Below are 23,873 nucleotides of genomic sequence, written 5' to 3'. Positions count from 1 at the left end.
AAAATACACATAAACTGCAAATTTTATTGTCTTATGACCTATATTTTTATTTTCTTATGTCAAATTTTACGTAGTGAATCAATAGAAATGTAACTATTTGAATTCGAAACGTAATTTAATTATGAAATGATCGTAAAATTACCTCGAATGAAGAATAACTTATTCTGCACCCTGGGTGATGAATAGTAACACTATATATATATAGTCATATGATTTCTTATGCTAAAGTAACAATCTATTTACAATGTAAAGCATGAATCAGAAACTTCATTAAAAACTAACAAACTATGATCTCGGTCATTGAAGCAATTGCCATTTATCATAACATCGGAAAGAGTCAATATAAGAGCTTTTCAGCAAGTCCGCGTACTCAACTATCATTTAGTCTTTCACAATTGCTAACACTCACGCAATACTCATGAGTATGAAGCTTTAATCGGACACAGAGAAAGATAGGGGCTTATAGTTTTGCCTCCCAACCTTTTACCTCAAGGGTAATTTCAACAATAATAGTTTATGAAAACCCACATCCAGCTAGCTATATATATCAAGATCTTTCCAACACACAGTGCTTGCCAAAGGATAAAGTATAAAAATGAAAGGTGAAGATCATCGCGACTCTTGCATAAGACGTAAGACAAAAATAAAAGATAGGCCCTTCACAGAGGGAAGCAGAGGTTGTCATGTGTTTTTATGGTTGGATGCACGAAATCTTAATGCAAAAGAACGTCAGTTTATATTGCCACTTGTGATATGGACCTCTATTATGCAGTCCGTCGCTTTTATTTCTTCCGCATCGCAAGATCGTATAAAGCTTATTTTCTCCACGCTAATAGATCATACATATTTAGAGAGCAATTTTTATTGCTTGCAACAATGACAACCTACTTGAAGGATCTTACTCAATCCATAGGTAGATATGGTGGACTCTCATGGCGAAACTAGGTTTAAGGATATTTGGAAGCACAAGTAGTATCTCTACTTGGTGCAAAGAATTTGGCTAGCATGAGGGGGAAAGGCAAGCTCAACATGTTGGATGATCCATGACAATATAATTTATTTAGGATGTAAGAAAACATAACCCATTACGTTGTCTTCCTTGTCCAACATCAACCTTTTAGCATGTCATATTTTAATGAGTGCTCACAATCATAAAAGATGTCAAAGATATTATATTTATATGTGAAAACCTCTCTTTCTTTATTACCTCCTATTAATTGCAACGATGACTAAAACTATGTTTGTCAACTCTCAACAACTTTTATTCATCATAATCTTTATATGTGAAGTCATTACTCTCCATAAGATAAATATGATCTCTTTATTTCTTCTTACTCTTTCTCCCTTTTTTCTCAAGATCATAGCAAGATAACCAAGCCCTTGACTCAAAACTAATCTTTATTATATATAGCTCACGGACTCGATTACATAAAAGGATCATAAAGCAAAAAATCAAAACTAGATCATACTAAACTTTATTCTACTAGATCAAGATATAATCAAAAAGGATCGAACTAAGAAAAATGGTAAAGATAGAAGTGTGATGGTGATACGATACCGGGGCACTCCCCCAAGCTTGGCAGTTGCCAAGGGGAGTGCCCATACCCATGTATTTATGTCTCTTTCTTTGGAGGTGAAGGAGATGGTGATGATGATGACAATTGTGCCTTCAGCTTTTTCATATTGTAATTGAGAAGAGCGATCTCCTCCTTTAAATCATCGACCTCCGATTCCAACTTCAAGATCTTGTCACACAAATCTCCTTTGCTTTTCTGCCTAAAACTAGAAGGAATAGATCGATTGTTAGACAGTTTAGCCCTCTTAAGGAAACTAGACTTCTTGAACTTCACGTGCATATCCCCAGGTTGAGGTAGAGGAACATCCTCCTCCTACGAACTTGAATCATTGATCCTCCTCAAATGAGCATCCTCCTCATCATCCGTAGCTCGACCACAAGGAGATAGGTCCCCATAGGTTTTTGGGTCAGCAATGAGATGTGAGACATAGCTCTCTCCTTCGGAGTCTTGAGATGACATCTGATACGTCTCCAACGTATCTATAATTTTTGATTGCTCCATGCAATACTATCTATTGTTTTATACATTATTGGGCTTTATTTTCCACTTTTATATTATTTTTGGGACTAACCTATTAACCGAAGGCCCAGCCCAGAATTGCTATTTTTTGCCTGTTTTAGGGTTTCGAAGAAAAGGAATATCAAATGGAGTCCAAACGGAATGAAACCTTCGGAAACGTGATTTTCTCATCAGATGAGATCCAGGAGACTTGGACCCTCCGTCAAGGAAGCCACGAGGTGGTCACGAGGGTAGGGGCGCCCCCACCCTCCCTAGGGCGCGCCCCTGCCTCGTGGGCCCCTCAAAGCTCCACCGACGTACTTCTTCCTCCTATATATATCCACGTACCCCCAAACGATCAGGGACGGAGCCAAAAACCTAATTCCACCATCGCAACTTTATGTATCCACGAGATCTCATCTTGGGGCCTGTTCCGAAGCTCCGTCGGAGGGGGCATCGATCACGGAGGGCTTCTACATCATCATCCAAGCCCCTCCGATGAAGTGTGAGTAGTTTACTTCAGACCTACGGGTACATAGCTAGTAGCTAGATTGTAACATCCCAAATTTTCAATTTGGAATGTTATACATTAGATCATCATGCATATCATATTTTATTTTGCATTTTGGTTGATCCTAGAAATTCTACGCAACTCAATGACCCACGGAGAGAGTTGGGGATTTCGTTATTTTCATATTTGAGTTCTCTCAAATTTTGAGAATAGGATCATTTGATTTTATTTATTCTATCATCAATTATTTCTATTACAAAAATATGAGAGAGGGAATAAAATGACTTTCCCAAAATAAAGAAATATTGAGGATTTAATAATAAAATCAAATAAGATTTATTTCGGAGTTTTTCGGTGTTTTATTTAATTTAGGAAAATGTGCGTTTTTCAAAATTGCATTTAGGGGCCAAATAAATGTTCACCTTGTGCGGCTTGATTTTAGAAGCCCGTGAAAATTTATTTCGGAATTTTTGGAGTCCATTTAGTATTTCTTTTTATTTTTCTTCCGAGCGGAATAATTAAAAAAACGAACCGACTTCGGGCCGTACCCGAGCAGGACACCGCCCGGGGGCAGCCTTTAAATAGCGCCGCCCCGAGCCGCCCCAACCCATCAGCCCCGCCTCGATCCGCATGCGCTGCCGGAGCCGCCGCCGCCGATGATCCTGCCGCCCGAGGTTCGTCGCGCCTCGATTTCCGTGCCGAAAAAAAAGAGAAAAAAAATTGGCGTTTATCGTTTTTCTTTTTCTCGGATTAAATCCGCGATTTTTCTGATCGCGATTCCTGATCCGATTTTCGTTTTAGTATAAATTTTTGCTTGTTTATCGGAATCAGGCGATTCAAGCGCCTAGGGATTCGTCTCAAAACCCTCTATCCGTTTAACCTACTTAAACAAGTTTTTGTTACTGTAAAATTTGCCCTAGATCCAGATTACTAGAACGAAGTTGTTTTCTTTCGCCATTTGATTTTCGTTGCTTCGTTCGATTTGATTCTTTTTGCCAACCGGAGTTCTTAAGTTGAACCTTCTGGTTAGATCTCTTATTTGAGTTTTACCTGTGCATTAGATGAGTACTTATTGTCTGCTTGTTTGTTTGTGTGCGATAGAATACCCAGGGTGGGCCGCCTGTTACTTCGAATCGTTAGGTTTCGCGGATCATCAGCAAGGCAAATAACACTTTGATCATACCTTTTCTACTACCCAGTTTTATTGCATTAGATCAATCCTCACACATTGCATGATTAGGATCTAATTAAATTGTGGGATGGGAAGTAGATGAGGTAGTACCTATTACCTGTTTATTATCAAACCTTTGGGAGTTACTTCTATGTTTGCTTATTATGCCATGCTATGCTAGTAGACGTGGATTGGGTGAGTGAAATCCATGACAGATGTGAGATTGTTAATTAATGGTTTATCTAAGGTGGAAACTTAAACACACATCTGGGTGGATTGAGGCACCTGGGTATTCCAGGACTTGCATGTTTTCTTTTGGACCGCCACCCAGGCTCAAAGGGATCATGAGACTATTCATACTAGAAACTTCCGTGTGCAGCCACAAGCTATTATGGGCTCTAGCATAGTTTACTAAGTTGTACGAACTCTTACAGTGGTAGACTAGCAGATGTAGGGGATGTAGGTGGTACGGTCTACCCGATCGTAAGGTGCTAGCGCTTCTGAAAGACTATGCCTCGGTCATTCGTCTTCTCAAACACCATGTAGTGCGAGAAACCAAACGGAGGCGATGGAGTCTTGTGGGGAAAAGTGCGTAAACCTCTGCAGAGTGTAATAAACTAATCATGATTAGCCGTGTCCCCGGTTATGGACATCTTGAGTATCTAGTACTTGGATTATCATGTGAATCTCAACATGTTACTTTAATTAATATTGTTGGGTTTTAATGATGATGCTTAATTGGGATTGAGAATGCTGTCAACCATTCTCAATGTTTAACAACCACCATGATAGTAATTAAATTTTATTCCTATGAAGTAGGGAAAATTGGCTTTACGCAAAACTGTAACCATAGAGCTTTCCACCAGCCAAATATGCATATAGTATAGTTGTTTCATTCCATTACTCTCTATGTGTTACCTTGCCAGCATATTCCATGTGCTGACCCGTTTCGGGCTGCAACGTTAATGTTGCAGACTTTTCAGACGATGATTAAGGAGTTTTTAGGTCATGGTTCTATACTCAGTGATGTCGTTGGAGTTGATGGACTCACTTATCTTCCAAGCCTTCCGTTGTTATCGTTATTAGATGGCCTTAAGCCATACTTATTGTAATAAGTTCCCTTTTGAGACACTCGATGTAATAAGTGTGTGATTGCTACTCTGTTATAAATCCTCCGAGTACTGTGTGGTGGAAGTATTACTGATCCAGGGATGACACCGGAGCATAGAGATCAGACTGTTTGAGGTCTGGTCGCTACAGAGATGGTATCAGAGCACGCGCTGACTGTAGGACACGACCACTAAGTTAGAGACCTAGATCACTATTCACTCTCTTCTCTTCTGACCTCTCATCTTTTCTACTCTTTAGGATGGCAGATGCAAGGAACAAGTTCACACAACCGGATGAAGATACACCCTTTGGACGACACTTGAAGGAAGTCACTAGATACCTGAACATAGGAGTACCAAGTTTCACCGGAACCTACAACGCCACTTTACCTGAAGAAGAGCGCTGGATGATTCAAGTTCAAGTTCCAGGAAGGACGTTCATGCCAGTCACTGAGCACATAGAGTTTTCTTTTGATGCACCAACTTGGAGTCTAGGAAAGAGCATGGCAGCTCACATCGCCATGGACGCATTGGAGAAGTCTACTGCAAGGATCTCAAGGATACTATCTACCATATTTGTGGGCACCAAGATGAACACTGGAAGATGATCAGCACCCGGAAGGATAGATCAATTGCAGCTTTTATCCAGGAGCTAAACCAGCACATTCGACGACAGGAGAACCAGATGTGCACCGACATGATAGATCTGAAGAAGGCTAAGACTAGAATCAAGGAACTAGAGGAAGAACTCAAGGCTACACGTGAAGATTATGAAGAAGAAATTGAAGTATTGGTGGAGAAGAATGACGACCTAATCAAGAAGATTGGAATATTTATGGGAGACCCTACGCCAGTAGATGAAGACAAAGAACCCAAGGAGATTAGCCCGGAAGACTACATCATCATCGACGGCACTGACTTTGAACCAGATAGTAGCAATGATGACTATGTTGATGAAGCTGGAGCAGATATTATGGAGTCAACGACCATAGAATATTTCTAGTAGACCACCTCATTAGTAGTAGTAGTCCACCATGTAAATATAGTAGTCCGAGCACTTTTGCGATAGATAGATCGATTGTATGCCCTTGTTTGATTGATTGAAGTGAATTGTTTGCTTTTGCCTCATGTGCATATGGGTAGTGTTTTCTCTTTAGACCCCCTCTATTCTTATATCTCATCTTTTCTAAACCCTTAGATGCCTCCGAGACGTGACCCCGGATTTGCCTTTCCACCGGAGCTCACCCAGTTAATCCAGCAGCAGAACACATTGATGCAGTTGCTAGTCCAGAATCAGAATCAGGGGAACAATAACAACAACCCACCACCACCACCACCTGTTGACCATTTAGCCCGTGTTCTTAGGTTGAATCCACCGGTGTTTTCCGGTAGCACCGAGCCGATAGTAGCAGATGATTGGCTCCGCAAGACAGCTAGGGAGTTGACCACAGCAGGATGCACAGATGCGTAGAAGGTGAAGTTTGCCGCACATCAGCTAGAAGGACCCGCAGCATCATGGTGGGAGAATTTCATAGCCACTTTCCCAGTTGACACTGTCACATGGGATCAGTTTCAGCAGGCTTTTCGTACTGCACACGTTTCAGCAGGAGCTATGGCCATGAAGAAGCGTGAGTTTCGCAACTTGCGCCAAGGAGGAAGGACAGTTGGCCAGTATGTGGAGGAATTTAGTAAGCTAGCACGTTATGCCCCAGATGACGTCGCTACGGATGCAGCTAAGCAGGAGAAGTTTCTGGAAGGACTGAATGATGAGCTAAGCATGCAGTTGATGGTAGAAACCTTTAACAACTACCAGGAGTTGGTAGATCGTGCTCTTATGATTGAAGGGAAGCAGGAGCAGATTGAGAACCGCAAGAGGAAGTATGGACAAGGAAAGTACAATTCAGGAGCTCAGCAGAAGCCACGTTTTACCCCTAGACCGGGAGGACATTTTCAGCATACCCATGGAGGAGGTAGCTCGCACAATCACAATGGCACCAAGAATGGTAATGGAAATGGAGGAAGCAACGGCCAGAATCGCACCAACCCCTCAACCCCAGCCAAGAAGAACTTGAGCCAAGTCACTTGTTTTAAGTGTTCGAAGACAGGACATTATGCAAATGAATGTCCTGAAGGCCAAAATGGCAATGGAAGTTCAGGGAAGAAGCCGAACCCTTTTAACAGGGGACAGGTGAACCACGTTAGCGTGGAGGAGGTTGAAGCTCAGCCCGATGCAGTAATAGGTAAGTTTTTGGTTAAGTCATTTACTGCACTTGTTCTTTTTGATACTGGTGCATCGCATTCATACATCTCAGGGGGATTTGTGGATAAGTATAACCTATCAACCCAAGCCCTTAGGTCACCCATGTTAGTAACCTCGCCCGGAGCAGAGTATGTGGCTAGTCTATGGTGTGATCAGTTACCATTAAGGATTGGTAACTATGTTTTTCCCTCAGACCTAATAGTATTGGAATCTCAAGGATTGGATGTGATATTAGGCATGGATTGGTTATCAAAGTATGAAGGGAATATTGAATGTGCTAGTAAGTCAATTTTTCTTACCACCCCAGAAGGGAGAAGGATCAAGTATGTATCCCGGCATGTGCCAAAGAGGACTCAAGTAAATTGCCTAACAGGAGTTGTGCAGGAGGAAGTACCAGTGGTAAGGGATTTCCCTGATGTATTTCCACAGGAGTTGCCAGGCATGCCACCGGATAGAGATATTGAGTTTTTGATTGAGCTATTGCCAGGCACAGGGCCAATATCAAAGAGACCATATAGGATGCCAGCAAAGGATTTGGTGGAAATTAAGAAGCAGATTAAGGAGTTACTGGATAAGGGATATATTCGCCCAAGTTCTTCACCTTGGGGATCGCCAGTACTTCTAGTGGAGAAGAAGGATGGATCATTAAGGATGGTTGTTGATTATCGAGGATTGAATGACGTAACGATCAAGAACAAGTATCCGCTACCAATGATCAATGATCTGTTTGATCGATTGCAAGGAGCTAAGGTATTTTACAAGATCGATCTGCGATCAGGATACCACCAGTTGAAGACTCGAGAACAGGATATTCCGAAGACAGCTTTTACCACCAGGTAGGGGTTGTACGAGTATACCATTATGTCATTTGGTCTGACTAACGCACCTGCCTATTTTATGAACATGATGAACAAAGTGTTTATGGAGTTTTTGGATAAGTTCGTCGTAGTGTTCATTGATGATATCCTGGTTTATTCGAAGAATGAAGAGGAGCATAAGGAGCATTTGCGTCTGGTACTTTGAAAGCTCAGAGAACATCAATTATATGCCAAGTTCAGCAAATGTGAGTTCTGGTTGAAGGAAGTAGGATTCCTCGGACATGTTATATCTGGAGAAGGTATAGCAGTAGATCCCGCTAAAGTTGAAACCGTGACCAAGTGGGAAGCCCCAACAACAGTTGGAGAGATCCGGAGTTTCCTTGGACTCGCAGGATACTACCGGAGATTTATTGAGAATTTCTCAAAGATTGCGAAGCCTATGACTGAGTTGTTGAAGAAAGATACCAAGTTCATATGGACAGAGGAATGTGAGGCTAGTTTCCAGGAGTTGAAGAAACATTTGATTACCTCACCAGTGTTGATTTTGCCAGACCAGACCAAGGATTATGAGGTGTATTGCGATGCTTCACTTCGAGGACTTGGAGCAGTGCTTATGCAGGAAGGGAGAGTTGTTTCATATGCCTCAAGACAACTGAAACCTCATGAGTTGAATTATGCCACGCATGATTTGGAGTTAGCAGCCGTAGTGCATGCATTGAAGACATGGAGACATTTTCTCATTGGAAATCATTGTGAGGTGTACACGGATCATAAGAGTTTGAAGTACATCTTCACACAGAAGGAGTTGACTCTCAGACAAAGGATATGGTTGGATCTTATCAAGGATTATGATATGAAATTGCATTATCATCCTGGAAAGGCTAATGTAGTAGCAGACGCATTAAGCCGCAAGAGCCATGTCCATACGTTAATGATGGGAGAAATACCCAGGGAGTTAGCTGAAAATCTTCGTGAACTATGTTTGGAAATAGTTCCGAGAGGCTATGTAGCAGCATTGGAGATTCAGTCAACCTTGATGAATAAAATCAGAGAAGCTCAGAAAGCTGACAAAGAGATTGCCGCTATTAAGGAGAAACTTAGCAAAGGAAAAGCTAAGGGATTTCGTGAGGATGAGCACGACACCCTATGGTTTGAAGACCGTGTTTACGTGCCCAATGACCCGGAGATCAGGAAGTTGATTTTGCAAGAGGCACACAACTCACCGTATTCAATTCACCCAGGAAATACCAAGATGTATTTGGATTTGAAGGATATTTTCTGGTGGACCGGAATGAAGAAGGATATTGCGGAGTATGTAGCAGTTTGTGATGTATGCCAGAGAGTAAAGGCAGAGCATCAGAAGCCAGCAGGATTGTTACAACCATTGCCGATACCCGAATGGAAGTGGGATAAGCTAGGCATGGATTTTATCACGGGATTGCGCAGGACTCGTTCAGGCTATGACTCGATTTGGGTTGTAGTTGATCGATTGAGGAAAGTAGCTCATTTCATCCCAGTAAAGACCACTTACACCAGTGCTAAGTTGGCAAAGATATACATTACCAGGATCATATGTCTGCATGGAGTTCCAAGGAGTATCGTATCAGACAGAGGAACCCAGTTTACCTCAAAGTTCTGGAAGCAGTTGCACGAAACTTTGGGTACCAGGCTAGAATTCAGTACAGCTTTTCATCCACAGATAGATGGACAGAATGAGAGAGTCAATCAGATTTTGGAGGATATGCTGAGAGCTTGTGCGCTAGATTATGGATCTAGTTGGGACGATAATTTGCCATATGCGGAGTTCTCTTACAACAATAGTTACCAAACCAGTTTAAAGATGGCCCCCTTTCGAAGCCTTGTACGGAAGGAGGTGCAGGACACCGTTGTCGTGGGACGAAGTTGGAGACCGCCAGTTGTTTGGTCCTGACTTGATTAAAGAGTCTGAACAGAAGGTGAAGTTGATTCGCGATAGGCTCAAGGTAGCCCAGTCCAGACAGAAAAGTTATACGGATTCTAAACGCAAGGAGACAGTTTACGAAGTCGGAGACAGAGCTTATCTTCGAGTATCTCCACTTCGGGGAACAAAGCATTTTGGAGTTAAAGGGAAGTTAGCACCACGATTTGTAGGACCATACCGAGTTTTGTAGCGTATGGGAGAAGTGGCCTACAAGTTGGAATTGCCTGAAGGATTGTCAGGAGTTCATGATGTGTTCCGCGTTTCTCAGTTAAAGAAATGTCACACGGAGATGGCTGACATACCGTTGAGAGATACAGTGCCTTTGGAAACTATTCAGTTGGATAACGATTTGACCTACGAGGAGAAACCAGTCAAGATTCTCGAGTTTGCCAACCGAGTTACTCGCAGCAAGGTTATCAAGTTTTGCAAAGTTCAATGGAGCCACCACATGGAGAATGAAGCCACCTGGGAGTGAGAGGAAGATTTTCTCAAAGACCACCCTCACCTATTTTCTAGCCAACCCGAATCTCGAGGGCGAGATTCATCTTAAGGGGGGTAGGTTTGTAACATCCCAAATTTTCAATTTGGAATGTTATACATTAGATCATCATGCATATCATATTTTATTTTGCATTTTGGTTGATCCTAGAAATTCTACGCAACTCAATGACCCACGGAGAGAGTTGGGGATTTCGTTATTTTCATATTTGAGTTCTCTCAAATTTTGAGAATAGGATCATTTGATTTTATTTATTTTATCATCAATTATTTCTATTACAAAAATATGAGAGAGGGGATAAAATGACTTTCCCAAAATAAAGAAATATTGAGGATTTAATAATAAAATCAAATAAGATTTATTTCGGAGTTTTTCGGTGTTTTATTTGATTTTAGGAAAAAATGTGCGTTTTTCAAAATTGCATTTAGGGGCCAAATAAATGTTCACCTTATGCGGCTTGATTTTAGAAGCCCGCGAAAATTTATTTCGGAATTTTTGGAGTCCGTTTAGTATTTCTTTTTATTTTTCTTCCAAGCGGAATAATTAAAAAAAACGAACCGACTTCGGGCCGTACCCGAGTGGGACACCGCACGAGGGCAGCCTTTAAATAGCGCCGCCCCAAGCTGCCCCAGCCCATCAGCCCCGCCTCGATCCGCGCGTGCCGCCGGAGCCGCCGCCACCGCTGCCGATGATCCCGCCGCCCGAGGTTCGTCGCGCCTCGATTTCCGTGCCAAAAAAAGAGAAAAAAAATCGGCGTTTGTCGTTTTTCTTTTTCTCGAATTAAATCCGCGATTTTTCTGATCGCGATTCCTGATTTGATTTTCGTTTTAGTATAACTTTTCGCTCGTTTATCGGAATCAGGCGATTCAAGCGCCTAGAGATTCGTCTCGAAACCCTCTATCCGTTTAACCAACTTAAACAAGTTTTTGTTACTGTAAAATTTGCCCTAGATCCAGATTACTAGAACGAAGTTGTTTTCTTTCGCCGTTTGATTTTCGTTGCTTCGTTCGATTTGATTCTTTTTGCCAACCGGAGTTCTTAAGTTGAACCTTCTGGTTAGATCTCTTATTTGAGTTTTACCTGTGCATTATATGAGTACTTATTGTATGATTGTTTGTTTGTCTGCGATAGAATACCCGAAGTGCGCCGCCTATTACTTCAAATCGTTAGGTTTCGCGGATCATCAGCAAGGCAAATAACACTTTGATCATACCTTTTCTACTACCCAGTTTTATTGCATTAGATCAATCCTCACACATTGTATGATTAGGATCTAATTAAATTGTGGGATGGGAAGTAGATGAGGTAGTACCTATTACCTGTTTATTATCAAACCTTTGGGAGTTACTTCTACGTTTGCTTATTATGCCATGCTATGCTAGTAAACGTGGATTGGGTGAGTGAAATCCATGACAGATGTGAGATTGTTAATTAATGGTTTATCTAAGGTGGCAACTTAAACACACATCTGGGTGGATTGAGGCACCTGGGTCTTCCAGGACTTGCCTGTTTTCTTTTGGACCGCCACCCAGGCTCAAAGGGATCATGAGACTATTCATACTAGAAACTTCCGTGTGCAGCCACAAGCAATTATGGGCTCTAGCATAGTTGACTAAGTTGTGCGAACCCTTACAGTGGTAGACTAGCAGATGTAGGGGATGTAGATGGTACGGTCTACCTGATCGTAAGGTGCTAGCGCTTCTGAAAGACTTTGTCTCGGTCATTCGTCTTCTCAAACACCATGTAGTGCGAGAAACCAAACGGAGGCGATCGAGTCTTGTGGGGAAAAGTGTGCAAACCTCTGCAGAGTGTAATAAACTAATCATGATTAGTCGTGTCCCCGGTTATGGACATCTTGAGTATCTAGTACTTGGATTATCATGTGAATCTCAACATGTTACTTTAATTAATATTGTTGGGTTTTAATGATGATGCTTAATTGGGATTGAGAATGCTGTCAACCATTCTCAATGTTTAACAACCACCATGATAGTAATTAAATTTTATTCCTATGAAGTAAGGAAAAATTGGCTTTACGCAAAACTGTAACCATAGAGCTTTCCACCAGCCAAATATGCATATAGTATAGCTATTTCATTCCATTACTCTCTATGTGTTACCTTGCCAGCATATTCCATGTGCTGACCCGTTTCGGGCTGCAACGTTAATGTTGCAGACTTTTCAGACGATGATTAAGGAGTTTTTAGGTCGTGGTTCTATACTCAGTGATGCCATTGGAGTTGATGGACTCACTTATCTTCCAAGCCTTCCGCTGTTATCGTTATTAGATGGCCTTAAGCCATACTTATTGTAATAAGTTCTCTTTTGAGACACTCGCTGTAATAAGTGTGTGATTTCTACTCTGTTATAAATCCTCCGAGTACTGTGTGGTGTCAGCATTACTGATCCAGGGATGACACCGGAGCACAGAGATCAGACTATTTGAGGTCTGGTCGCTACATAGATGGCATCTTCTCTATTTTTGGATCTCAATACAATGTTCTCCCCCTCTCTCGTGGAGATCTACTCGATGTAATCTTCTTTTTGTAGTGTGTTTGTTGAGACCGATGAATTGTTGGTTTATGATCTAGTCTATCTATGAATAATATTTGAATCTTCTCTGAATTCTTTTATGTATGATTGGTTATCTTTGCAAGTCTCTTTGAATTATCAGTTTGGTTTGTCCTACTAGATTGGTTGTTCTTGCCATGGGAGAAGTGCTTAGCTTTGGGTTCAATCTTGCGGTGTCCTTTCCCAGTGACAGAAGGGGCAGCAAGGCACGTATTGTATTGTTGCCATCGAGGATAACAAGATGGGATTTTATCATATTGCATGAAACTATCCCTCTACATCATGTCATCTTGCTTAAGGCGTTACTCTGTTTTTAACTTAATACTCTATATGCATGCTGGATAGCGGTCGACGAGTGGAGTAATAGTAGTAGATGCAGAATCGTTTTGGTCTACTTGTCTCGGACGTGATGCCTATATACATGATCATACCAAGATATTCTCATAACTATGCTCAATTCTGTCAATTGCTCAACAGTAATTTGTTCACCCACCGTAGAATACTTATGCTCTTGAGAGAAGCCACTAGTGAAACCTATGGCCCCCGAGTCTCTTTCTCATCATATCAATCTCCATCACTTTATTATTGCTTTGCTTTTACTTTGCTTTTACTTTATTTACTTTGCATCTCTATACCAAAAATACCAAAAATATTATTTATCATCTCTATCAGATCTCACTTTCGTAAGTGACCGTGAAGGGATTGACAACCCCTAAGCGCGTTGGTTGTGTTGAGCTATTGTTTTTGTGTAGGTACGAGGGACTCGAGCGTAGCCTCCTACTGGATTGATACCTTGGTTCTCAAAAACTGAGGGAAATACTTACGCTACTTTGCTGCATCATCCCTTCCTCTTCGGGGAAATCCAAAGCAGTGCTCAAGAGGTAGCAAGAAGAATTTCTGGCACCGTTGCCGGGGAGTCTACACAAAAGTCGACATACCAAGTACCCATCACAATCCCTATCTCCCGCATTACATTATTTTCCATTTGCCTCTCGTTTTCCTCTCCCCCACTTCACCCATGCAATTTTATTCGCCCTCTCTCTCTCTATCCTCCCTCTCTTTCTCCGTTTGCCTTTTTGTTTGCTTGTGTGTTAGTTTGTTTGCTTGTCATTATGGCTAGTCCTTTATCTTCTCCGTTGTCTCCCGAGAATGAAGTTCTAAATTTTAAACAAAGGGAGGGAGAAAATCTAAAAGATGCTTGGTATAGAATTTGCAATGCTCAAAATAGATCTACTAGGAAGCAATCTACTTCAGTTCTTCTCCGCAATTTTTATGTAGGTGTTAATCCTTGGTATAGATATATCCTTGATACCATTACCGGAGGGAATTTCTTGGGTAGCCATACTTTTGATTCTAATAATGCTATGTTAGATTTATTTGGCTCACCACCTCTTTTGGTTAATGGAACTATGTTAACTTTGGAGCATGTTATGCAAAGACTTGAAATTATTGAAAATAAAGTTGCTACCATTGAATTAATTGAAAATCTAGATAAAAAGATCCACAATCAAATTACCCAATATGGATCTAAGGTAGGAATGACTTTTAAAAATATTAAGGAAAAGGAACCCATAGTTAATGAGAAGATAAACTTAGATTCTACTAGAATTGATAAACTTGAGGGTATCATTACAAACTTGGGAACCACTTTTTCTTCCGTAAAGAATACTCCAAGTCCTCCTACTAAAATTGGCAAGCTTATGTATGTTCCTAAAAATAAGGGTGACTCATCTATTAAGGAAACTGCAGATCTTAAATCTATAAGTATTCATCCCAATCTCTTTGCTATCATTAAGGAACCACTTGCTACAAATGAATTTTTCAATCTTGTGCCTAAGAGTTTGATAATAACTAGAAAGAAAGAAATTCCTAAGGTAGATAGATGCCTCATCAAAGAATTGCCTACCAAAGATGGCAATAACTAGATCTATTCTTGCTTGTTATGCCTAGCTAGGGGCGTTAAACGATAGCGCTTGTTGGGAGGCAACCCAATTTTATTTTTATTCCTTGCTTTTTGCTCCTGTTTAGTAATAAATAAATTATTTATCCTCTATTTTGGTTGTGTTTTTTGTGTTTAATTAGTGTTTGTGCCAAGTAGAACCGTTGGGAAGACTTGGGGAAAGTCATGTTGAACTTGCTGTAAAAAACAGAAACTTTAGCGCTCACGAGAACAGCTGTCATTTTTATTTGGAAAGTGATATTTAGTTAATTCTTTTTGCATATGATTAATAGATAAATTACTCACGTACATAAATATATTTTAGAATTTTTCTGGTTCCAGATCTTGCGCTAGCTACAGATTACTACAGACTGTTCTGTTTTTGACAGATTCTGTTTTTCGTGTGTTGTTTGCTTATTTTGATGAATCTATGGCTAGTAAAATAATTTATAATCCATAGAGAAGTTGTAATACAGTAGGTATAACACCAATATAAATAAATAATGAGTTCATTACAGTACCTTGAAGTGGTATTTTGTTTTCTTTCGCTAACGGAGCTCACGAGATTTTCTACTTTATGTTTCGTGTTGTGAAGTTTTCAAGTTTTGGGTAAAGATTTGATGGATTATGGAACAAGAAGTGGCAAGAGCCTAAGCTTGGGGATGCCCATGGCACCCCCAAGATAATCTAAGGACACCTAAAAGCCAAAGCTTGGGGATGCCCCGGAAGGCATCCCCTCTTTTGTCTACTTCTATCGGTAACTTTACTTGGAGCTATATTTTTATTCACCACATGATATTTGTTTTGCTTGGAGCGTCTTTTATGATTTGAGTCTTTGCTTGTTAGTATACCACAATCATCCTTGCTGTACACACCTTTTGAGAGAGCCATACATGATTTGAATTTGATAGAATACTCTATGTGCTTCACTTATATCTTTTGAGCTTTATAGTTTTGCTCTAGTGCTTCACTTATATCTTTTAGAGCACGGTGGTGGATTTGTTTTATAGAAACTATTGATCTCTCATGCTTCACTTAGATTATTTTGAGAGTCATAATAGCATGGTAATTTGCTTAAAATCCTAATATGCTTGGTATGCAAGACTAATAATAAAACTTTCTTATGAGTGTGTTGAATACTAAGAAAAGTTTGATGCTTGATGATTGTTTTGAGATATGGAGGTAATAATATCAAAGTCATGCTAGTTGAGTAGTTGTGAAATTGAGAAATACTTGTGTTGAGGTTTGCAAGTCCCATAGCATGCACGTATGGTAAACGTTATGCAACAAAGTTGAAACATGAGGTGTTATTTGATTGTCTTCCTTATGAGTGGCGGTCGGGGACGAGCGATGGTCTTTTCCAACCAATCTATCCCCCTAGGAGCATGCGCGTAGTGCCGAGGTTTTTGATGACTTGTAGATTTTTGCAATAATTATGTGAGTTCTTTATGACTAATGTTGAGTCCATGGATTATACGCACTCTCACCCTTCCATCCTTGCCAACCACTTCGGTACCATGCATTTCCCTTTCTCACATTGAGAGTTGGCGCAAACTTCATCGATGCATCCAAACCCTATGATATGATATGATCTTTCACACATAAACCTCCTTATATCTTCCTCAAAACAGCCACCATACCTACCTATTATGGCATTTCCATAGCCATTTCGAGATATATTGGCATGCAACTTTCCATCATTCCGTTCATCGTGACACATTCATCATTGTCATATTGCTTAGCATGATCATGTAGTTGACATAGTATTTGTGGCAAAGCCACCGTTCATAATTCTTTCATACATGTCACTCTTGGTTCATTGCATATCCCGGTACACCGCCGGAGGCATTCATATAGAGTCATCTTTGTTCTAGTATCGGGTTGTAATCCTTGAGTTGTAAATAAATAGAAGTGTGATGATCATCATTATTAGAACATTGTCCCAAGTGAGGAATATAAAAAAATAGAGAAAGGCCATAAAAAGAGAATGCCCAAAAAAGGCCATAAAAAAAGAAAAGGCCCAAAAAATGAGAGAAAAAAAGAAAAGGGACAATGTTACTATCCTTTCACCACACTTGTGCTTCAAAGTAGCACCACGATCTTCATAGTAAAGAGTCTCTCATGTTATCACTTTCATATATTAGTGGGAATTTTTCATTATAGAACTTGTCTTATATATTCCAACAATGGGCCTCCTCAAGTTCCCTAGGTCTTCGTGAGCAAGCAAGTTGGATGCACACCCACTAGTTTCTTTTGTTGAGCTTTCATACATTTATAGCTCTAGTGCATCCGTTGCATGGAAATCCCTACTCCTCGCATTAACATCAATCGGTGGGCATCTCCATAGCCCATTGATTAGCCTCGTTGATGTGAGACTTTCTCCTTTTTTGTCTTCTCCACATAACCCCCCTCCATTATATTCTATTCCACCCATACTGCTATGTTCATGGCTCGTGCTCATATATTGCGTGAAAGTTTATAGGTTTGAGATTACTAAAGTATGAAACAATTTCTTGGCTTGTCATCTGGGTTGTGCATGATGATAGCATTCTTGTGTGATGAAAATGAAACATGACTAAACCATATGATTTTGTAGGGATGAACTTTCTTTGGCCATGTTATTTTGAGAAGACATAATTGCTTAGTTAGTATGCTTGAAGTATTATCATTTTTATGTCAATATGAACTTTTGTCTTGAATCTTTTGGATCTGAATATTCATACCACAATTAAGAAGAATTACATTAAAATTATGCCAAGTAGCACTCCACATAAAAATTCTATTTTTATCATTTACCTACTCGAGGACGAGCAGGAATTAAGCTTGGGGATGCTTGATACGTCTCCAACGTATCTATAATTTTTCATTGTTGCATGCTATATTATCTACTGTTTTACACATTATTGGGCTTTATTTTCCACTTTTATATTATTTTTGGGACTAAGCTATTAACCGGAGGCCCAGCCCAGAATTACTGTTTTTGCCCGTTTTAGGGTTTCGAAGAAAAGGAATATCAAACGGAGTCCAAACAGAATGAAACCTTCGGAAACGTGATTTTCTCATCAGATAAGATCCAGGAGACTTGGACCCTCCGTCAAGAAAGCCATCAGGTGGTCATGAGGGTAGGGGCGCCCCCCCCCTATGGCGCACCCCCTGCCTCGTGGGCCCCTCGAAGCTCCACCGACATACTTATTCCTCCTATATATATCCACGTACCCCCAAACGATCGGGGACGGAGCCAAAAACCTAATTCCACCGCCGCAACTTTCTGTATCCATGAGATCCCATCTTGGGGCCTGTTCCAGAGCTCTGCCGGAGGGGGCATCGATCATGGAGGGCTTCTACATCATCATCCAAGCCCCTCCGATGAAGTGTGAGTAGTTTACTTCAGACCTATGGGTCCATAGCTAGTAGCTAGATGGCTTCTTCTCTCTTTTTGGATCTCAATACAATGTTCTCCCCCTCTCTCGTGGAGATCTATTCGATGTAATCTTCTTTTTGCGATGTGTTTGTTGAGACCGATGAATTGTCGGTTTATGATCTAGTCTATCTATGAATAATATTTGAATCTTCTCTGAATTCGTTTATGTATGATTGGTTATCTTTGCAAGTCTCTTCGAATTATCAGTTTGGTTTGGCCTACTAGATTGGTTGTTCTTGCCATGGGAGAAGTGCTTAGCTTTGGGTTCAATCTTGCGGTGTCCTTTCCCAGTGACAGAAGGGGCAGCAAGGCACGTATTGTATTTTTGCCATCGAGGATAACAAGATGGGGTTTTTATCATATTGCATGAAACTATCCCTCTACATCATGTCATCTTGCTTAAGGCGTTACTCTGTTTTTAACTTAATACTCTAGATGCATGCTGGATAGCGGTCGATGAGTGGAGTAATAGTAGTAGATCTAGAATCATTTCGGTCTACTTGTCTCGGACGTGATGCCTATATACATGATCATACCTAGATATTATCATAACTATGCTCAACTCTGTCAATTGCTCAACAGTAATTTGTTCACCCACCGTAGAATACTTATGCTCTTGAGAGAAGCCACTAGTGAAACCTATGGCCCCCGGGTCTCTTTCTCATCATATCAATCTCCATCACTTTATTATTGCTTTGCTTTTACTTTGCTTTTACTTTATTTACTTTGCATCTCTATACCAAAAATACCAAAAATATTATTTATCATCTCTATCAGATCTCACTTTCGTAAGTGACCGTGAAGGGATTGACAACCCCTAAGCGCGTTGGTTGCGTTGAGCTATTGTTTTTGTGTAGGTACGAGGGACTCGAGCGTAGCCTCCTACTGGATTGATACCTTGGTTCTCAAAAACTAAGGGAAATACTTATGCTACTTTGCTGCATCATCCCTTCCTCTTCAGGGAAATCCAACGCAGTGCTCAAGAGGTAGCAACATCTTGCTCTAAATCTGCAGCAGAAACAACTCGAAACAAAAAAAGGAGATATTTGCGTGGTACGGCGGTCAAAACCTTCGGGAGATAATATAATGAATTTTTACTGGCCAAAAACAGGAGATATTTGCGCGCCCTCCACCCTCGTGGGTGCCTTGTGTCCTTTCCGGACTACTTCTAATTTTCCTATTTTCTTAAATATTCCAAAACGGAGAAAAATTGCTATTAGAACTGTTTTGGAGTCGGTTTACTTACCGTACCACATACCTCTTCCTTTTCGAAGGCTGAAATGTTCTGGAAGGTGTCCGTTAATACTCCTCCAGGGTTACGGTTTCAATAACATTAGTTTCAACATTTATAGGTTACCTGAGATATAATGTATAATTCTTTGACCATTCACCACCCTGGGATTTGTGCCTTCGAAGTTGTTGATTTTTATGGCACCGGAATGACAGACCTCCTCGATAACGTAAGGACCTTCCCATTTAGAGAGGAGTTTTCTTGCAAAAAAACTTAAACGAGAGTTGTATAACAATACATAATCACCTACATTAAACTCGCGTTTTTGTATCCTTTTGTCATGCCGTCTTTTAACTTTTTTGTTTAAACAGTTTGGCATTTTCATAGGCCTGGGTTCTCCACTCATTAAGTGAGCTAATGTCAAATAGTCTCTTCTCACCGGCAAGTTTGAAGTCATAGTTGAGCTCTTTAATGGCCCAATATGCCTTATGTTCTAGTTCGAGAGGTAAATGACATGCTTTTCCATAAACTATTTTATACGGAGACATACCCATGGGATTTTATATGCAGTTCTATAGGTCCATAATGCATCATCAAGTTTCTTGGACCAATTCTTTCTAGATCTATTAATAGTCTTTTGCAAAATTAATTTAAGCTCTCTATTGCTCAGTTCTACTTGACCACTAGATTATGGATGGTATGGAGATGAAATTCTATGATTAACATCATACTTAGCAAGCATTTTACAAAAAGCACCATGAATAAAATGTGAACCACCATCAGTCATTAAGTATCTAGGGACTCCAAACCTCGGAAAAATAACTTCTTTAAGCATCTTAATAGAGGTGTTATGATCAGCACTACTAGTTGGAATAGCTTCTACCCACTTAGTAACGTAATCAACAGCAACTAAAATATGTGCATACCCATTAGAGGAAGGAAACGGTCCCATATAATCAAAGCCCCAAACATCAAATGGTTCAATAACAAGTGAATAACTCATAGGCATTTCTTGACGTCTACTAATATTACCAATTCTTTGATATTCATCACAAGACAAGACAAACTTATGGGCATCCTTCAAGAGAGTAGGCCAATAAAAACCAGATTGCAATACCTTATGTGTAGTTCTATCTCCAGCATGTTGTCCTCCATAAGCCTCAGAGTGACACTTGCGTGGGATCTGTTCCTGTTCATGCTCAGGTACACAACGTCTAATAACACCATCTACTCCTTCTTTATAAAGGTGTGGGTCATCCCAGAAGTAATGTCTTAAATAATAGAAAAACCTTTTCTTTTGCTGATATGTGAAACTAGGTGGTATAAATTTAGCAACAATGTAATTAGCATAATCATCATACCATGGAGCAGTACGAGAAGCATTTATGACAGCTAATTGTTCATCAGGAAAGCTATCATCAATAGGTAGTGGGTCATCAAGAACATTCTCTAACCTAGATAAGTTGTCTGCAACGGGGTTCTCAGCTCCCTTTCTATCAATAATATGCAAATCAAATTCTTGTAGTAGGAGAACCCATCTAATAAGTCTAGGTTTAGCATCTTTCTTTTCCATAAGATATTTAATAGTGGCATGATTAGTGTGAACAGTTACTTTAGAATCAACAATATAAGGGTCTGAACTTATCACGAGCAAACACAACTGCTAAAAATTCTTTTTCAGTAGTAGCATAATTTCTTTGGGCTCTGTCTAGAGTTTTACTAGCATATTGGATAACATTTAATTTCTTATCAACTCTTTGTCCTAGAACAGCACCTATAGCATAATCACTAGCATCACACATAATTTCAAAGGGTAAATTCCAATCAGGTGGCAGAACAATAGGTGCAGAAATCAAGGCTTTCTTAAGTATTTCAAATGCTTCTACACAATCATCATCAAAGACAAAAGGAACTTCTTTTCGTAAGAGATTAGTCAGAGGCCTAGAAATTTTTGAGAAGTCTTTAATGAACCTCCTATAAAAACTGGCATGACCAAGGAAACTTCTTATACCTTTAATGTCCTTAGGACACAACGTCTTTTCAATAGCATCAACTTTAGCTTTATCAACTTCAATACCTCTTTCAGAAATTTTATGCCCCAAGGAGACAATACCTTCATTAACTATAAAGTGGCACTTCTCCCAATTCAAGACAAGATTAGTTTCTTCACATCTCTACAAAACTCGATCAAGGTTTCTTAAGCAATCATCAAAAGAAGTTCCATATACGGAGAAATCATCCATGAAAACCTCAACAATATTTTCAAAAAAGTCAAAGAATATAGCAGTCATGCATCTTTGAAAGGTAGCAGGGGCATTGCATAAACCAAAAGGCATACGTCTATAAGCAAAGGTACCAAAAGGGCAAGTAAAGGTGGTCTTTTCTTGATCCTCTTTTGACATAGGTATTTGGGAGAAACCACTATAACCGTCTAGAAAGCAAAATGTGTATGTTTACATAATCTTTCTAGCATTTGATCAATAAAAGGTAAAGGGTAATCATCCTTTTTAGTAGCTTTATTTAATTTGGGGAAGTCAAATACCATTCTATAACCTGTAACAATTCTTTGTGGGATCAATTCATCTTTATCATTAGGAACAACAGTAATGCCTCCCTTCTTAGGGACACAATGGACAGGACTTACCCACTGACTATCAGCAATGGGATAAATTATACTTGCCTCCAGCAGCTTTAGTATTTCATTTCTTACCACTTCTTTCATCTTAGGATTTAACCATCGTTGGTGATCAACAACCGGTTTAGCGTATTTCTCCAATTTTATTTTGTGCTGGGATAGAGTGGGACTAATGCCCTTAAGATCATCAAGAGTATATCCAATAGCAGCACGGTGCTTCTTCAAAGTTTTCAATAATTTCTCTTCTTATTGCCCTGAAAGGTTAGCACTAATACTAACAGGATATATCTTCTTTTCATTAAGATAAGCATATTTAGGAGTATCAGGCAATGGTTTAAGCTCAAACACGGGATCACCCTTGGGTGGAGGAGGATCCCCTAGAATTTCAACAGGCAAGTTGTGTTTCAAAATAGGTCCATGTTTAAAGAATACTTCATCTATTTCCCTTCTTTCATTCATAAACATATCATTTTCATGGTCTAGCAAATATTGTTCTAAAGGATCATTAGGAGGCACGGGAATAGAAGCAAGACCAATAATTTCATCTTTACTAGGCAATTCTTTATCATGGGGTTGTCTATGAAATTTAGCAAAATTAAAATCATGAAACATATCCCCTAAACCAACAGAAACAATATCCTTTTTGCAGTCTATCTTTGCATTAACAGTATTCAAAAAGGGTCTACCAAATATAATGGGACAAAAGTTATCTTGTGGGGAAGCAAGAACAAGAAAATCAGTAGGATATTTAACTTTCCCACACAAGACTTCAACATCTCTAACAATCCCAACTGGTGAAATAGTATCTCTATTGGCAAGCTTAATTGTAACATCAATACCTTCTATCTCAGCAGGTGCAATATCATGCATAATTTCTTCATATAAAGAATGAGGTATTGCACTCGCACTAGCACCCATGTCACATAAGCCATGATAGCAATGATCTCCTATTTTAACAGAAACAACAGGCACGCCAACAACAGGTCTATGTTTATCTTTAGTATCGGGTTTAGCAATTCTAGCAACTTCATCACAGAAGTAAATAACATGCCCATCAATATTATCAACCAATAGATCTCTAACCATAGCAATACTAGGTTCAACTTTAATTTGCTCAGAGGGTTTGGGTGTTCTAATATTACTTATGTTGACCATAGTTGAAGCTTTAGCATGATCCTTTATTCTAAGAGGGAAAGTTGCAATATAAGCAGTAGGAACAATAGGATCAACATTATAAGTGATAGTCTTTTCTTAAACTTTAATAGGTTCAACTACTTTTACTTCAATGGGAGGATGATATTTAAGCCACTTCTCCCTAGGGATATCAACATGAGTAGCAAATGATTCACAAAAAGAAGCTACTATCTCAGAGTCAAGTCCATATTCAGTACTAAATTCACGAAAAGCATCGGTATCCATAAAAAATTTAACACAATCAAACTTAGGTGTTATAACTGACTCCTTACCTTCGTCGAGTTCCCAATATTCAGAGTTGCGTTTAATTCTTTCCAATAAATCCCATCTGAATTCAATAGTATTCACCATAAAAGAACCAATACTAGAAGTATCGAGCATGGAGCGATTATTGAGAGACAGCCGAGCATAAAAATTTGGAATAATAATTTCTCTTGAGAGCTCATGATTGGGGCATGAATATAACATTGACTTAAGCC

At 39.8% G+C, this 23,873-nt stretch overlaps 1 protein-coding gene across 1 annotated transcript in view; it reads right to left on the bottom strand.

Annotated features, from left to right (window-relative positions):
- The window catches only part of LOC119283596, a 33,096-nt gene that overhangs the window by 4,733 nt on the left and 4,490 nt on the right, over positions 1–23,873 (bottom strand). The gene's annotated exons all lie outside the window — the stretch shown is intronic.

The sequence above is a fragment of the Triticum dicoccoides genome, chromosome 4A (assembly GCF_002162155.2).
Source record: "Triticum dicoccoides isolate Atlit2015 ecotype Zavitan chromosome 4A, WEW_v2.0, whole genome shotgun sequence".
Classification (NCBI taxonomy): domain Eukaryota; kingdom Viridiplantae; phylum Streptophyta; class Magnoliopsida; order Poales; family Poaceae; genus Triticum; species Triticum dicoccoides.
This window is presented reverse-complemented; position numbering and strand designations above follow the sequence as displayed.